The following is a 19,826-nucleotide window of genomic DNA, read 5'->3' on the forward strand; positions in this document are numbered from 1 at the left end:
ATATATATATATATATATATATATATATATATATAGATATATATATATATATCTATATATATATATATATATATATATATATATATATACACACACACACTATATTACCAAAAGTATTGAGACAACTGCCTTTACACGCACATGAACTTTAATGGCATCCCAGTCTTAGTCCGTAGGGTTCAATATTGAGTTGGCCCACCCTTTGCAGCTATAACAGCTTCAACTCTTCTGGCCGGGAAGGCTGTCCACAAGGTTTAGGAGTGTGTCTATGGGAATGTTTGATCATTCTTCCAGAAGAACATTTGTGAGGTCAGGCACAGATGTTGGATGAGAAGGTCTGGCTCGCAGTCTCTGCTGTAATTTATCTCAAAGGTGTTCTATTGGTTTGAGGTCAAGACTCTGTGCAGGCCAGCCAAGTTCCTCCACCGCAAACTCGCTCATCCATGTCTTTATATACCTTGCTTTGTGCACTAGTGCGCGGTCATGTTGGAACAGGAAGGACCAACTCCAAACTTGTCCCACAAAGTTGGGAGCATGAAATTGTCCAAAATGCTTTGGTATGTTGACGCCTCAAAAATTCCCTTCACTTTAACCAAGGGGCCAAGCCCAACCCCTGAAAAACAACCCCATACCATAACCCCCCCCCCCCCCTCCACCAAATGATTTGGACCAGTGCACAAAGCAAGGTTCATAAGGACATGAGCGAGTTTGGGGTGGAGGAAATTGACTGACCTGCACAAAGTTCTGACCTCGACCTGATAGAACACCTTTGGGATGAATTAGAGGAGAGACTGCGAGCCAGGCCTTCTCTTTAACATCAGCACCTGACCTCACAACCCACCTGCTTCTGGAAGAATGGTCAAAAATTCCCATAGACTCCTTGTGGACAGCCTTCCCAGAAGAGTTGAAGCTTTTTTAGCTGCGAAGGGTGGGCCAACTCAATATTGAACCCTTCAGACTAAGACCGGGATGCCATTACATGTGCGTATAAAGGCAGGTGTCCCAATACTTTTGATAATATAGTGTGTGTGTATATATATATATATATATATATTATACATACTGTACATATAGAAATACATGCACACTTTATACTTCTTTTTTTTTTTACATTTTAGAATAATTTTTTTTTGTGCCTGAAGTAATATTTTAGTCCTACTTAAAAAATAAAATAAAAACAAAAATGAAATTAAATTATTTTAAAGCGTTTTGTTGGATTGATTTGTTTGTGTCATTTTGTTATTTCAAAGGAAGTGAGGATGTAAGAGTGAGGATGTAAAATCCCCCCAGAAGTTGGTATTGGTCACTTTCTGTCACAGCAAAAATGGTTGCCAAGACAAATAGGGAAGATGAAACTAGGGATCGATCGATTATCGGCAAAGCCGATATATCGGGGACCAATATGCATTTTCCCCGATATATCGGAATCGGCTCCGGAGGTTATCGATATAGCCGATAGTTCGGAAAGTGCTTGTACCGGAGTGATGCCTGCAGCTAGAGGCATCACCCCCGTGCCGGCGTCCATAGCCGAGGGTCGGCTGTCTTGTAATGACAACCGATGCAGCTGAGAAGCCACTCGGCTGTCATTACAAGGAGCGGGAGGGGACGTTCCGCGGCTCGCCGGGGTCTCCCGCCCCACCGGGAGACCAGAGCAACCAGCCTGCACGACCGCCGAAGACCCGATCAAAGCCGTATTCGGCTCTGATTGGGTCTCCATGCAAAAACCTGGAAGTAATGTGATGACATCACTTCCGGGTACTGGCGCCAGATTTAAAAAAAAATACAGCATTCAAAACAGCCAAATTTGGCATTTTGAATGCTTTTAAGTGCACAGGAGGGGTTTGGGGTCTTCTAGACCCCCAGATCCCTCCACAAAAGTACCTGTCAATTAAAAAAACATTTTGTTTACATGTCCGAAAATATCGGCCCATATCGGCCCATACCGATATGTGATGACCAAAATATCGGTATCGGCAATGAAAAAACGATATCGGTCGATCACTAGATGAAACCTGACAGAGGCTTTATTCCTTCCAGAAACTAGAAACTAAATACATTTCTCATTCGTTCATTGACAGACACAGCTTCGAGTCTTCAGACTAGTAGGCTTATGCTCTCGCTCACTAGGAGTAGGACCAGGGGGACACCTTTTTGGTTACGCCCCTGGGGCAGTCCCAGATGGTATAACATCATTTCCTGCTGTAGGACTTCAGTTTTTTCTGCCCAGGAGTAAGGACCTGCCTCTCTGCTGGAATCTGCGGTCCTGGTATTTTTTCCTATATACAGTAAATGGAAGTTTTTACTTTTTCTTTATTATTTTTTTCTTCCTGTGAGAACTACAATCAACAGCCAGGCTGGGCGATGCACTTGATATTCCAGATCCTTACGGTCTTCCCAGCCTGGCCTGCGAGCGCGACCCAACTATTAGCTCTGCGCTAAGTTGGCCGCGACATAGCCCCACTGGATGGGGGGCTAAGTGGTGAGTGAAACACCTCGCGAGTTTGCATAGCCCTGCTCAGGACAGAAGTCACAACCAGAGTCGCAGCGTACCTCAGGCTGCAGCACCCCCATTACTAAATGGTGCAGTGGACTACTGGGAGTGACGCCTGCCTGGTGACCATGGTATGGTGAGTAGTGTCCCCCCCTCCTTTCCTGCGGAATTGTTAGGGTAGTCACGGGCCCCCCCTTTCGGGGATGGTAGGCCGCCCTGTGTCCTTCCTCCCCCATGTGCTTCCCCCTTAAATTTGGATGCCCTCATCTGTCCCCTGCCCCCCGGCCCCTGTTTGGGGCCAAGGTGAAATTGGGTAGGGAGGGCTACATGATACTGGGCTGGAGGAGCGATGGGTGATGCCGCTGTCGATCCCTGTTAGGGGTGTCCATACCTGGGTGCTGTGGGGGAGGTCTCCTCCTGGGGTCTGTCATTTTTTTCCCTGGGGTCAGTGGGGTCCAGGGTCCCGTGCAGCGCTGCGTGGTGCCGCCATTTTTTGTGATCTCTGTGATTCCCGGTTTGGCGGCCATGATTCTGTAGTTCATCAGCCATGTTTTTGGTTTCCCCATAGACTTGCATTGGCGTCCATTTTCCTGTAGTCTGATACAGTGCTGAGGCTGTGGGGGCCTCTAGTGTCAGGTCAGCGTTTTCCTCTTCCTCTTTCCAGCAGTGTGGCAGACTGTTTTGGCTCTTTCCAGTTCGGATGGTGAGTCTCTGGGGGTACAGATCCAACGCGTTTTCGTCACAAATGAAGTTGCCCCAGGACGATGTAATTTGTGATGAAACGCGTTGGGTCGCGACGTGCTGACGTCACCAATAGTCACGGAGATCCCAGAAGGTTGGGTGCAGCGTTAAGCCGACCAGCTTTGTTTTTATCCTATGCTTGATTTTTCTTTCATTGATGTAAGTGCAATTTAACTAATTTAATAAAGCTAATCTTATGATTTCACACTATGGAGTTTCTATTGCTTTTTTCGGAGATCTGCATTTGATTTCAAGCCGCATATAGGAATTGCGGGGGACAAGTCCCATTTGGTTACCACATTTGTATATCTTTGGCGCAGTCAACCCTCAGCAGTCTTTTTTTCTGGTAAGCAGGTTTGCTATGCGGTGGTGGACACACATTGACGGTGGTGGAATTTCATTATTTATCTCACAAGTCAATACTGCTATGGAAGGATTCTATATCTATCACTGATTTTGGACTTTAATAATTCACCCAATTCACTAATGCTGGTTATTTATTTGTTAGTTTAACCACTTCCCTACCGCCCGCCGCAGTTACACTGTGGCAGGGCGGGCCTCCTGCGCGAACCGACGTAGGTATACGTCGGTCGCACGCCTGCAGCTAGGGGGCGAGCGCGCCGGCGGCACATTTCTGCCCCCACTCTGCAGTGGGGATGCCGTTGCACAGGGCTGGCGGCTCCGATTGCCGACTGACACCCGCGATCTCTCCCCGCAGAGAGAGAAGAATGGTCGGCTGTTGTAAACACAGCTGACCGTTCTTCTCTCTGAAATGATCACAGAGCGCCTGTGATCCTTCTATATAGAAACACAGGTCTCTGTGATCATTTCACAAGCCACGCCCCAATACAGTTAGAAACACGCCCCTAGGTACACATTTAACCCTTTGATCACTTACTGTGTTAACCTCTTCCCTGCCAGTGTCATTATTACAGTAACAGTGCAAATTTTTAGCACTGATTACTGTAGTAATGTCACTGGTCTCCCCAAAAGTGTCAAAAATGTCAGTTAGGGGTCCGATCTGTCCCCCGCAATGTCGCAGATCGCCGCCATTACTAGTAAAAAAAAACCAAAACAATAAAAATGACATAAATCTTTGCTGTAGTTAGCAGACACGGTAACTTTTGTGCAAACCAATCAAAATACGCTTATTGCGTTTTTTTTTTTTTTTTACCAAAAATATGTAGCAAAAAACAAATTGGCCAAAAATATTAAAAAATTTTTATTTTTACATTTTTTTGGGGGATGTTATATAGCAGAATGTGAAAAATATTGGTGTTTTTTTTTTTTTTTTTTCAGAATTGTCACTTTTTTTGTTTATAGCGCAAAAAATAAAAATTGCAGAGGTGATCAAATACCACCAAAAGAAAGCTCTATTTGTGGGGAAAAAAAGGACATACATTTTATTTGGGTACATCATTGCACGACTGCGCAATTGTCCGTTAAAATAAGGCAGTGCTGAATCGCAAAATATGGCCTGGTCACTAAGGGGGAAAATCTTCCGGTCCAGAAGTGGTTAATTTATGGATATTTTTGTACTCTCTCATATATTTATAAATTAATTTATTTATGTATTTGTTCCTCATATATGACAGCGCAGCTTTTTTGTTTTTGATTCTATAAAACATAATATACATTCATTATAATGAAAATATCATTATAATAACTAATAAATAATTAAAATGTAAATATAATAAAAATCTCCAGGAGCAGACCAGACTACTACTGGGAAGCATTGTTTTTTTGTTCACTGTGATTTAATATTCGATGATGATGATAAATATGATAATAATAATAATAATAATAATGTAAAGATGAGCCATGATATGGCAGTGGCTTAGTGGTTAGCCTTGGAGCCCTGTGGTCATATCCCAGTCTGAACACTATCTGCATGGAGTTTGCATGCTCTTCCTGGGCTTGCATAGGTTTCCTCTTACACTCCAAAGACATGCTGGTAGGTAGCTTGGCCCTAGCAAGTAAGATAGAGAATTTGCATGGTAAGCTCCTGTAGGGCAGGGATGTATAATATATAAAGAGCTAAGCAAATTGTTGGTGCTATATAAATATCTGTGATAGCAAAACAAAAATACAATGTATACTTTCCACATAAGATTTGATAAGAAAAATTGATGAGTTTTATGGTGGAAACATTGGAAAAGTTTATTAGACAGAAGGCAGCAGTTACTAAACCCACCACCAGGGGTCAGACTTGTACTAGTTTCAGACCATTTATAAGATAATAGGGCCCAGTTAGCAGAAGTATCATTTTTCTGACATCCAGTTATCTGCATTTAATAATTGGCTGGTTTTGTTCGTCTATCTCTCGCTCTCTATATAGTGACAGGCTGGCTGAGAGGTGATTTATGACCCTGGGTGAGATTCGTTTGCCGCTACTTATCGCTGATAAATGAATTCTTGCCTTCGGCCTAACTATGCGTCGTCCTCCATTGTTCGTATTGATGTGTTAGAAAATTCCTGGAGGCACATGGGATATTCTGAGATATGGCGGCCCTGGGGTAGGAGGAGGAGGAGGAGGGCTTTAACCAAAATAACTGGGTACCAAATTATAAAATAAAAACAGTTAACTTCAGTTTTCAAAAATGTTCAGATGTGAAGAGCTGTGTTTACATTGTAAATAAAACCATTGCCTGATAAAAAGTCTTATTAGTGCCGATTCACATTGGTGCGATGCGGGAAATGCAAATCCACTGCAGGTTCCCGCACCTGACTCGCAGGAAGTTCACACTGCCGTATTCAAATCGCTGGGGGTGTCAATACAAAGTTAACGACACCCCCAGATCAGTTTGCATATCGCAGTGTGAAATGAATCGGATCGTTTAGGTGTGAACAGCCATGCGATCCGATTCTGGTGCGGACCAAAAAAAAAAAGGGTCCTGTGCGACTTAGGTCTGAATGCGATGCGAATTATGGCTGAATTTGCATCGCACAGACATTGCATGTGATTTTTACAGCAGTGCAGTGCGAATCACATGCTATGTCTGACATCGCATATGTGTGAACCGGTACTTGACTATATATCTTTGTTTTTGTTTTTATACATTGCCTGATAAAAATTCTTATTCGACGGCCTTAACGATATAAACTATATATATACAGTATGTATATATTTTATACATTGTCTAATAAAAATTCTTATTCAAACACCTTAACTATATATATATATTTATTTTTTTTTTTTTCCAATCATTGCCTGATAAAAATTCTTATTCGGCGGCCTTAACTTTATATATATATCTATATATATATATATATATATATATATATATATATATATATATACAGTGGGTACGGAAAGTATTCAGACCCCCTTAAATTTTTCACTCTTTGTTATATTGCAGCCATTTGCTAAAATCATTTAAGTTCATTCTTCTTCCTCATGAATGTACACATAGCACCCCATACTGACAGAAAAACACAGAATTGTTGACATTGTTGCAGATTTATTAAAAAAGAAAAACTGAAATATCACATGGTCCTAAGTATTCAGACCCTTTGCTGTGACACTCATATATTTAACTCAGGTGCTTTCCATTTCTTCTGATCATCCTTGAGATGGTTCTACACCTTCATTTGAGTCCAGCTGTGTTTGATTATACTGATTGGACTTGATTAGGAAAGCCACACACCTGTCTATATAAGACCTTCCAGATCACAATGCATGTCAGAGCAAATGAGAATCATGAGGTCAAAGGAACTGCCTGAAGAGCTCAGAGACAGAATTGTGGCAAGGCACAGATCTGGCCAAGGTTACAAAAAGATTTCTGCTGCACTTAAGGTTCCTAAGAGCACAGTGGCCTCCATAATCCTCAAATGGAAGACGTTTGGGACGACCAGAACCCTTCCTAGAGCTGGCCGTCCGGCCAAACTGAGCTATCGGGGGAGAAGAGCCTTGGTGAGAGAGGTAAAGAAGAACCCAAAGATCACTGTGGCTGAGCTCCAGAGATGCAGTCAGGAGATGGGAGAAAGTTGTAGAAAGTCAACCATCACTGCAGCCCTCCACCAGTCGGGGCTTTATGGCAGAGTGGCCCGACGGAAGCCTCTCCTCAGTGTAAGACACATGAAAGCCCGCATGGAGTTTGCTAAAAAACACCTGAAGGACTCCAAGATGGTGAGAAATAAGATTCTCTGGTCTAATGAGACTAAAATAGAACTTTTTGGCCTTAATTCTAAGCGGTATGTGTGGAGAAAACCAGGCACTGCTCATCACCTGTCCAATACAGTCCCAACAGTGAAGCATGGTGGTGGCAGCATCATGCTGTGGGGGTGTTTTTCAGCTGCAGGGACAGGACGACTGGTTGCAATCGAGGGAAAGATGAATGCGGCCAAGTACAGGGATATCCTGGACAAAAACCTTCTCCAGAGTGCTCTGGACCTCAGACTGGGCCGAAGGTTTACCTTCCAACAAGACAATGACCCTAAGCACACAGCTAAAATAACGAAGGAGTGGCTTCACAACAACTCCGTGACTGTTCTTGAATGGCCCAGCCAGAGCCCTGACTTAAACCCAATTGAGCATCTCTGGAGAGACCTAAAAATGGCTGTCCACCAACGTTTACCATCCAACCTGACAGAACTGGAGAGGATCTGCAAGGAGGAATGGCAGAGGATCCCCAAATCCAGGTGTGAAAGACTTGTTGCATCTTTCCCCAAAAGACTCCTGGCTGTATTAGATCAAAAGGGGGCTTCTACTAAATACTGAGCAAAGGGTCTGAATACTTAGGACCATGTGATATTTCAGTTTTTCTTTTTTAATAAATCTGCAACAATGTCAACAATTCTGTGTTTTTCTGTCAGTATGGGGTGCTATGTGTACATTCATGAGGAAGAAGAATGAACTTAAATGATTTTAGCAAATGGCTGCAATATAACAAAGAGTGAAAAATTTAAGGGGGTCTGAATACTTTCCGTACCCACTGTATATATATATATATATATATATATATATATATATATATATATATATATAAATATATACACTGTATATATTTTATACATTGTCTAATAAAAAGTATTTTTCAAAGGCCTTAACAATATATATTTTTTTTCTTTTATTCATTCCTATTCGACGGCCTTAACTACACTTGTGCTCATAAGTTTACATACCCTGGCAGAATTTATGATTTCTTGGCCATTTTTCTGAGAATATAAATAACACAAAAACTTTTCTCTCACTCATGGAGTTTGGCTGAAGCCATTTATTATCAATCAACTGTGTTTACTCTTTTTAAATCATAATGACAACAGAAACTACACAAATGACCCTGATCAAAAGTTTACACACCCTGGTGATTTTGGCCTGATAACATGCACACAAGTTGACACAAAGGGGTTTGAATGGCTGTTAGGCCCCTTTCACACATACGGTCCGTTCAGTTCATCAGTTCAGTGTATCAGTTTTTCATCCGTTTTTTCATCCGTTTTTCATCCGTTTTTTACATCCACTACCAATGCAAAAATGGATGAAAAACTGACCGTTTGTCCGTTTACATCCGTTTTTTGTCCGATCCGTTTTTTTGACGTTTGAAAAATAGGACATTCATCCGTTCCAAAAAACGGACATTGACGGAAGCAGATGAAAACGGATGTGAACGGATGATCATCCGTTGTCATCCATTTTTACATAGAGATGCATTGATGTCCGTTTTTCATCTGTCAACGGATGGATAAAAAACGGACAAACGGACCGCATGTGTGAAAGGGGCCGGCCTTAAGGGCTCTTTCACACGGAGCGGACCGCATTGCGATCCGCTCCGGCGCTTTTTTTTTTTTCACGGAGCGGATGACATTTGTGTCATCCGCTCCATATGTCCGCATATCATCCCATCCGTTTGCGGATGATATATGGACATAATGTAAGTCTATGGGCATTGCAGAGGTCAGCGGATGACACCGCCGACATCCGATTCTCCTTCCTTTCCGTTTTTTACACGAAGGAAAAATAGGGTTCTGTTCCATTCCAAAAAACGGAACAGAACTGAAAGGAAGAAAATTGGATGTCAGCGGATGGCATTCCGCTGACATCCGCAATGCGATTGACTTACATTATGTCCGTATATCATCCGCAAAAAAATAGGAGGATTTGCGGACATACAAAGCGCCCATGTGAAAGGGGCCTAAAGGTAACCATCCTCACCTGTGATCTGTTTGCTTGTAATTAGTGTGTGTATAAAAGGTCAATGAGTTTCTGGACTCCTGACAGACCCTTGCATCTTTCATCCAGTGCTGCACTGACGTTTCTGGATTCTGAGTCATGGGGAAAGCAAAAGAATTGTCTGTGGGATCTGCGGGAAAAGGTAGTTGAATTGTATAAAACAGGAAAGGGATATAAAAAGATATCCAAGGAATTGAGAATGCCAATCAGCAGTGTTCAAACTCCAATCAAGAAGTGGAGAATTAGGGGTTCTGTTGAAACCAAACCACGGTCAGGTAGACCAACGAAAATTTCAGTCACATCTGCCAGGAAAATTGTTTGGGATGCAAAGAAAAACCCACAAATACCTTCAGGTGAAATACAGGACTCTCTGAAAACATGTGGTGTGGCTGTTTCAAGATGCACAATAAGGAGGCACCTGAAGAAAGATGGGTTGCATGGTCAAGTCGCCAGAAGAAAGCCATTACTACGCAAATTCCACAAAGTATCCCGCTCACAATACGCCAAACAGCACAGAGACAATCCTCAAACCTTCTGCCACAAAGTAATTTGGAGTGATGAGACCAAAATTGAGCTTTTTGGCCACAACCATAAACCCTACATTTGGAGAGTCAACAAGGCCTATGATGAAAGGTACACCATTCCTACTGTGAAACACGGAGGTGGATCGCTGATGTTTTGGGGATGTGTGAGCTACAAAGGCACAGGAAATTTGGTTAGAGTTGATGGAAAGATGAATGCAGTATGGAAGCTGCGCATGGGATGTACTTGGACATTCCAACATAACAATGATCCTAAACACAAGGCCAAGTCGACTTGTCATTGGCTACAGCAGAAAAAAGTGAAGGTTCTGGAGTGGCCATCTCAGCAGGGCCAATCCTGGGTGGGTGCGCAGGGTGCACCACGCCCAGGCGCCACGTGAGGGGGGGGCACACATAACCCTAAAAATCTCCCGCAAGTCGCGGGAGTCTCTCACACAGCTGCAGCGAGAGAACGGAGCCAGCGCCGCTACATCCTTTGTAGTTCCGGCTCACAGGCGGAGTGATATCAAATGCACTCCGCCTGTGAGAGGAGGAGCTGTACAGAGGAAGCAGCGGCTTTGCTCTCTACTGCAGCCGCTGCTTTCTCTGTATGGCTCCTCCTCTCACAGGCAGAGTGCATTTGATATCACTCCGCCTGTGAGCCGGGACTATGGAGGAAATAGAGGCGCCATCTCACAGTGACAGCCGCAGCCCCGCTGGGATATCACACAAGAGCCAGCACCACAGAGCCAGCACCACAGGGCCCACACCACAGAGCCAGCACCACAGAGCCCACACTACAGAGTCAGCACCACAGAGCCCAGCACTGCCACTACAGAGCCCACAGAGCCCAGGGCCACAGAGCCCAGCGCCACAGAGCCCACACCACAGAGCCCAGCACTGCCACTACAGAGCCCACAGAGCCCAGCGCCACAGAGCCAGCACCACAGAGCCCAGCACCACAGAGCCAGCACCACAGATCTCAGCGCCACAGAGCCCACACCACAGAGCCAGCACCACAGAGCTCAGCGCCACAGAGCCCAAACCACAGAGCCCAGCGCCACAGAGCCAGCACCACAGAGCCCAGCACCACAGAGCCAGCACCACTGGCACAACAGAGCCCGGCACCACAGAGCCCGGCACCACAGAGGCCGGCACCACAGTGCCCGGCACCACAGAGCCCAGCACCACAGAGCCTAGCACCACAGAGGCCACAGAGCCGGCACCACAGAGCCCAGCACCACAGAGCCGGCACCACAGAGCCTGGCACCACAGAGGCCAGCACCACAGAGGCCACAGAGCCTGGGAACCACAGAGCCAAGCACCACAGAGCCAGCACCACAGAGGCCACAGAGCTCAGCACCACAGAGCCCAGCACCACAGAGCCCGGCACCACAGAGTCAGGCACCACAGAGCCCGGCACCACAGAGCCCGGCACCACAGAGGCCTCAGAGCCCAGCACCACAGAGCCAGCACTGCCAGCACCACAAAGGCCACAGAGTCCAGCGCCACAGAGCCCGGGAACCACAGAGCCAGCACCACAGAGGCCACAGAGCCCGGAACCACAGAGCCCAGCACCACAGAGCCCGGCACCACAGAGGCCACAGAGTCCAACACTGCCACTACAGAGCCCACAGAGCCCAGCACCACAGAGCCCAGCGCCACAGAGCCCAGACCACAGAGCCCAGCACTGAAACTACAGAGCCCACAGAGCCCAGCGCCACAGAGCCAGCACCACAGAGCCCAGCACCACAGAGCCAGCACCACAGATCCCAGTGCCACAGAGCCCACACCACAGAGCCCACACCACAGAGCCCAGCGCCACAGAGCCCACATCACAGAGCCAGCACCACAGAGCATAGCACCACAGAGCCAGCGCCACAGAGCCTAGCGCCACAGAGCCCAGCACCACAGAGCCAGCACCACAGAGCCCAGCGCCACAGAGCCCGCACCACAGAGCCAGAACCACAGAGCCCAGCACCACAGAGCCCACACCACAGAGCCCACAGAGCCCAGCGCCACAGAGCCAGCACCACCAGCACCACAGAGCCCAGCACTACAGAGCCCACAGAGCCCAGCACTACAGAGCCCAGCGCCACAGAGTCCAGCGCCACAGAGCCCAGTGCCACAGAGCCCAGCGCCACAGAGTCCCGCACCACAGAGCCCAACGCCACAGAGCCCAGCGCCACAGAGCCAGCACCGCCAGCACCACAGAGCCCAGCACTACAGAGCCCACAGAGTCCAGCACTACAGAGCCCAGAGCCACAGAGCCCAGCACCACAGAGCCAGCACCACAGAGCCCAGCACTACAGAGCCCAGCACTACAGAGCCCAGCACCACAGAGCCAGCACTGCCAGCACCACAGAGCCCACACCACAGAGCCCAGCGCCACAGAGCCCACATCACAGAGCCAGCGCCACAGAGCCCAGTGCCACAGAGCCCAGCACCACAGAGCCAGCACCACAGAGCCCAGCGCCACAGAGCCCGCACCACAGAGCCAGAACCACAGAGCCCAGCACCACAGAGCCCAGCACCACAGATCCCATCGCCACAGAGACCACACCACAGAGCCCACACCACAGGGCCCAGTGCCACAGAGCCCACATCACAGAGCCAGCACCACAGAGCCCAGCACCACAGAGCCAGCGCCACAGAGCCCAGCGCCACAGAGCCCAGCACCACAGAGCCAGCACCACAGAGCCCAGCGCCACAGAGCCCACACCACAGAGCCAGAACCACAGAGCCCAGCACCACAGAGCCCACACCACAGAGCCCACAGAGCCCAGCGCCACAGAGCCAGCACCACCAGCACCACAGAGCCCAGCACTACAGAGCCCACAGAGCCCAGCACTACAGAGCCCAGCGCCCAAGAGCCCAGCGCCACAGAGCCCAGTGCCACAGAACCCAGCGCCACAGAGTCCAGCACCATAGAGCCCAACGCCACAGAGCCCAGCACTACAGAGCCCACAGAGTCCAGCACTACAGAGCCCAGAGCCACAGAGCCCAGCACGACAGAGCCAGCACCACAGAGCCAGCACCAAAGAGCCCAGCACTACAGAGCCCAGCACTACAGAGCCCAGCACTACAGAGGCCAGCACCACAGAGCCAGCACTGCCAGCACCACAGAGCCCACACAACAGAGCCAGCGCCACAGAGCCCAGCACCACAGAGCCCAGCACCACAGAGCCCAGCACTACAGAACCAGCGCCACAGAGCCCAGCACCACAGAGCCAGCACCACCGGCACAACAGAGCCCGGCACCACAGAGCCCGGCACCACAGAGGCCAGCACCACAGAGGCCACAGAGGCCAGCACCACAGAGCCCAGCACCACAGAGCCTAGCACCACAGAGGCCACAGAGCCGGAACCACAGAGCCCAGCACCACAGAGCTGGCACCACAGAGCCTGGCACCACAGAGACAGCACCACACTGGCCACAGAGCTCAGCACCACAGAGCCCGGCACCACAGAGCCCGGCACCACAGACTCAGGCACCACAGAGCCCGGCACCACAGAGCCCGGCACCACAGAGGCCTCAGAGCCCAGCACCACAGAGCCAGCACCACAAAGGCCACAGAGCCCAGCGCCACAGAGCCCAGGAACCACAGAGCCAAGCACCACAGAGCCAGCACCACAGAGGCCACAGAGCCCGGAACCACAGAGCCCAGCACCACAGAGCCCGGCACCACAGAGGCCACAGAGTCCAGCACTGCCACTACAGAGCCCACAGAGCCCAGTGCCACAGAGCCCAGCGCCAAAGAGCCCACACCACAGAGCCCAGCACTGAAACTACAGAGCCCACAGAGCCCAGCGCCACAGAGCCAGCACCACATAGCCCAGCACCACAGATCCCAGCGCCACAGAGCCCACACCAGAGAGCCAGCACCACAGAGCCTAGCGCCACAGAGCCCACATCACAGAGCCCAGTGCCACAGAGCCAGCACCACAGAGCCCAGCACCACAGAGCCAGCACCACAGAGCCCAGCGCCACAGAGCCTGCACCACAGAGCCTGCACCACAGAGCCAGAACCACAGAGCCCAGCACCACAGAGCCCACACCACAGAGCTCACAGAGCCAGCACCACCAGCACCACAGAGCCCAGCACTATAGAGCCCACAGAGCCCAGCACTACAGAGCCCAGCGCCAAAGAGCCCAGCGCCACAGAGCCCAGTGCCACAGAGCCCAATGCCACAGAGCCCAGCACCACAGAGCCCAGCGCCACAGAGCCCAGCACCACAGAGCCAGCACCGCCAGCACCACAGAGCCCAGCACTTCAGAGCCCACAGAGTCCAGCACTACAGAGCCCAGAGCCACAGAGCCCAGCACCACAGAGCCAGCACCACAGAGCCCACACCACAGAGCCAGCACCACAGAGCCTAGCACCACAGAGCCAGCACTGCCAGCACCACAAAGCCAGCACCACAGAGCCCAGCACCACAGAGCCCAGCGCCACAGAGCCCAGCACCACAGAGCCAGCACCGCCAGCACCACAGAGCCCAGCACTACAGAGCCCACAGAGTCCAGCACTACAGAGCCCAGAGCCACAGAGCCCAGCACCACAGAGCCAGCACCACAGAGCCAGCACCACAGAGCCCACACCACAGAGCCAGCACCACAGAGCCCAGCACTACAGAGCCCACAGAGTCCAGCACTACAGAGCCCAGAGCCACAGAGCCCAGCACCACAGAGCCAGCACCACAGAGCCCACACCACAGAGCCAGCACCACAGAGCCCAGCACTACAGAGCCCAGCACCACAGAGCCAGCACTGCCAGCACCACAAAGCCAGCACCACAGAGCCCAGCGCCACAGAGCCCAGCACCACAGAGCCCAGCACCACAGAGCCCAGCACTACAGAACCAGCGCCACAGAGCCCAGCACCACAGAGTTAGCACCACCGGCACCACAGAGCCCAGCACCACAGAGCCCGGCACCACAGAGGCCAGCACCACAGAGGCCACAGAGGCCGGCACCACAGAGCCCAGCACCACAGAGCCCAGCACCACAGAGCCGGCACCACAGAGCCTGACATGAAGTTTGCAAGTACCGTATGCTGAAAAACAGCCACACACCATGATGTTTCCACCTCCAAACCTCACTGTCGGTATGAGGGTGTTTTTAGGGTGATGTGAAGTGCCATTTGACCTCCAAACATGGTGTGTATTATGGCAGCCCTCAAAGTTTCCACTCGCATGCTTGCATTTGGGGAGTGGAAAAAGATTTAGAGCGAGTGTAGGGCTGCCTTTGAGTGGGGGAGGGGTAACACACCCGGAAAGCGGGGTTAAATGGGAGCCGTTCTCCCTGGCGATCGGCCAGGGAAAAAAAGAGGGCAGGAAGAGGAGAGCCGCCTGGATCATCACACAGAGCAGGGATCGCCAGCTGTGACAACTTTGAATCGCTGGGTGTTCCCGGCGCTCATAGACACACATATTCCCGCCTCTTAGATCAGCTCCTATGATAGACAGAGCACTGGTCCAATGCCAGGACATGTGATGTCTTTCATAGGAGCCGATCCAAGAGGCAGGACTTTGTGTGACTACGAGCGTCGGGAACATCCAGCGTCAGCGATTCAAATCGGAGCTGTCACAGCAGACCATCCCTGTTCTGTGTGATGATCTGGCCTCTCTCTTCTCCTTGCACTGGTGAGGCTGCGCTGATGGGCACTGGTGAGGCTGCATTGATGGGCATTTATAGCCACTAATGGGCACTGGTGATGCTGCATTTATGGGCACTGATGAGGCTGTGCTGATGGGCACTGGTGAGGCTGCAATAATGGGCACTGATGGACACTGGCGAGGCTGCATTTATGGGCACTAATTAAGCTGCATTGATGGGCACTGTTGAGGCTGCATTGATGGGCACTGACCAAGCTGCATTGATGGACACTGGTGAGGCTGCATTGATTGGCATTTATGGGCACTGGAGAAGCTGAGTTGATGGGCATTTATGGGTACTAATGGGCACTGTTAAGGCTGCATTGATGGGCACTGATCAATCTGCATTGATGGGCACTGGTGAGGCTGCATTGATTGGCATTTATGGGCACTGGTGAAGCTTAATTGATGGGCATTTATGGGCACTGATGGGCAAGTGTGGGCTGCATTGATGGGAATTTATGGGCACTGATGAGGCTGCATTGATGGGCATTTATGGGCATCGATGAGGCTGCGCTGATGGGCACTGGTGAGGCCGCATTGATGGGCACTGGTCAGGCTGCATTGATGGGTACTGACCGGGCTGCATGGATGGGAACTGATTAGGCTGCATTGATGGGAACCGATGAGGCTGCATTGATGGGCGCTGATCAGGCTGCATTGATGGGCACTGGTGAGGCAACATTGATGGGGCACTGGTCAGGCTGAATTGATGGGCACTGGAGAGGCTGCATTGATGAGCACTGATCAGGCTGCAATGATATGCACTGATGAGGTTGCATTGATGGGCACTGATGAGGCTGCATTGATGGGCACTGATCAGGCTGCATTGATTGGCACTGGTGAGGCTGTATTGATGGGCACTGGTTAGGCTGTGCTGATGGGCACTGGTGAGGCTGCATTGATGGGCACTGGTGAGGATTCATTAATGGTGCTGCACTGATGTGCACTGATTAGGCTGCATTAATGGGCACTGATGAGGCTGAATTGATGGACACTGATGAGGCTGCATTGATAAGCACTAATGATGCTGCATTGATGGGCACTGGTGAGGCTACATTGATGGGCACTGATGGGGCCACACTGATGGGCACTGATAAGCTGCACGGATGATGCTGCTGCACTGATGGGCACTGCATGAATGATGCTGCACTGATGGGCACTGATATGCTGCACTGATGGGCACTGATAGGCTTCATTCATGGGCACTGATAAAGTTGCTTTTAATATTTATTTTTATAACTTAATTCTGCATAAAACAACTAACAGTTTAATTTCATGAGAAATTTATGAGGGTGTGATTAGGGCTGGAATTAGGGGCGGGGAGGGGTAGGGTTTGGGTGGGGCAACTGGTGGCGAGTAACCCTTAAGGCCTGACTAGTAGCTCAGGACTCAAAATTTTGAGCCCGATATTATGGCATCCAAAGAGTTAAATTTTGGTCTCATCTAACCAGACTATACAGTATATTCCCAGTATTTCAACATGCTTTTTCTTCAGCAATGGAGTCTTGCGGTGGTGAGCGTGCATACAGGCCATGGCGGGTCCATGGCGGGTCCATGGCGGTTGAGTGCATTACTTATTGTTTTCTTTGAAACAATTGTACCTGCTAATTCCAGGTCTTTCTGAAGCTCTCTATAAGTGGTCCTTGGCTCTTGGACAACTCTTCTGATAATTCTTTTCACTCCTCTGTCAGAATTATTGCGAGGAGCACCTGGTTTATGCTGAAATTATGTTCTTTCCACTTCCCGATTATGGCCCCAACAGTGCTCACTGGAACATTCAGAAGTTTAGAAATCCTTCTGTAACCAATGCCATCTGTATGTTTTGCAACAATAGGGTTGCAAAGGACTTAAAGGGCTCTTTGCTTTTACCCATCATGAGATGTTTAATGTGTGACACCTTGGTAATGAGACACCTTTTTATAGGCTGATATTAATTTGCACTGGCAAGGGGCAGGATTGCTTTCTAATTACTGATAGATTTCAGGTGGTGTCTTGGCTTTCAATACTTTTCTGCACCCCCCTTTCCTCATGTGTTCAATTCTTTTTCCCTGTATCATTCCATTTGATTACACATAACTTAATTTCTGAATTTATTTGTTGTGGTTTCTTTGTATGTATGGATTGCATAGGTTGTTACCGACATATGGTGAAAATTTCATGTCAATAGCACCTTTTGAAATATATTTACCTAGAAAAATGACGTGACATGTTCAATACTTAGCCCCGGTTCACACTTGTGCGTGTGCGGGGTTCGCATGTAATGTCGGAGCGCACTGCTCCGACATTACATGCGATCGGCTGTGCGGTGCGAGTTTAGCCATACAGTTTGTATGGCTAAATTCGAACCGCAGCCGCAGCAAACACGCACAGGGACCCTTTTTTCTAGCCGCATCAGGATCGGATCGCACAGCGGTTCACACTTGTGCGATCCGATCCTGTGCGAACTGCACGATCACACTGCGATATGCGATCAAACTGGGGGTGTCGTTAAGATTACATTGACACCCCCAGTGTATCGCATATGGCAGTGTGAACTGCCGGGGGTGCGTGTGCGATGCGGGAACAGGCTGCGGATTCGCAGCCTTCCCGCATCGCATAAATGTGAACCGAGGCTTAATGTACCCCATATATATATATATATATATATGATAGATAGATAGATAGATAGATAGATAGATAGATAGATAGATAGATAGATAGACAGACAGACAGACAGACAGACAGACAGACAGACAGACAGACAGATAGACAGATAGATAGATAGATAGATAGATAGATAGATAGATAGATAGATAGATAGATAGATAGATAGATAGATAGATAGATAGATAGATAGATAGATAGATAGATAGATAGATAGATAGATAGATAGATAGATAGATAGATAGATAGACAGATAGATTTTTTTATTATTATATTGGTGTCAAATATAATATCCAAAAAAAGAAAGTGAAAGAAAATTCTAAATTTTGGGTGGTCAACAGAACATGACTAGAGGGGAAATCTTCATTTGCCACCAGTTCAGGGATTCCCTCACTTTGGGGGAACTTCCTCTCACTTCCTGTTTTGTCTATGAGACAGGAAATTAAGGAAAATCTCTCCAGTGGGGCACATATTGAAAAAAAACAACTCTCCCTTACTCTATTCAAAATGAAAAAAAAAAAAAAAGTTTTGCCTTTAGTTCTACTTTACCTATGTTTCCGCCCTCTGCTATAAACTTTTCGCTCCTGGGGTTAGTAACACGTCAGGCTGTAACTTCGTTTAGCATGTTCACAATGATCCGGCCTATGCTGCCTGCGTTATCTCAGTTTGATGCCGCGTTCTAGAAGGCTCTGAAAGGAAACAATACAATCGGAGTCATTTGCCTTAAGTATTGCGGTTGTCCCAAAAGGCCGAGCTGATGTCAGTGTGTTCGGCCTCTGGGGAGCTGTCGCCCTGTGTCAGGCCAATGTGCACAAACAGCTTCATTCATCAGAAGGGAAAATCTTTCAGGTCCCGTAGAATGGAGCTGCAATCAGACAGCAGAATGCTCGTTTGTTGGTGTTAAAGTGCTGCAGCAATGATACAATGCATAATTATGCTGAGTGCTGCTTTTGGGCATTTAGGTGGCTTTGTATGAGAGCCGAGGATTTGCATACATTCCGGTGCTAAACGCGAATCAATACACATCAGTCCGGCCATTTCAGGGATCCCGGCGGGATAATGTACAACCTATTCTAAAGTTTTCACAGCTGAGGTCATAATGGAAATGTGCAATGTTTTTAAAGTTTTCTTGACAATATATATGAAATGAGCCTGTAAGAATCTCAATTCAGTCAAAGTAATTTAGTCAGGAATAAAATTACTGGGGCTCCAATTGCTAACCATAGACACTGTACCAGAGGAGCTTACACTCTATAATTTTTCAGCCCTGGTTTAGGCCATTTTGTAAAGTTGGGAGAATGGTGGGCCAGTGAAAAGTCTGAGGGTCCGACATGGCAAGCTCCCGGCTTACGTTGCCCCATGCCTGAAAATGCTTCGGCAGTGGCGAGTGATGGCGGAGGAAATTAAGTCTCTTCCTAGGAAGGCCCTGGAGAGGAGGGTTGTTGAATCTGCCTTTAGCAAGCCACTGGCCTTGAGGGATTGCCCAGGCCCTGTTATGAGGGAGCGTCTGCGTTTGATTAATCTGGAGAGAATCCCTCTAAAGTTTCGGGATTTGGCCTGGCTCTCGTTCCATGGCAGACTCTATTGAAGGGCAAATTTAA

This window comes from Pelophylax lessonae (assembly GCF_965119305.1).
Source record: "Pelophylax lessonae genome assembly, chromosome: 13".
NCBI lineage: Eukaryota > Metazoa > Chordata > Amphibia > Anura > Ranidae > Pelophylax > Pelophylax lessonae.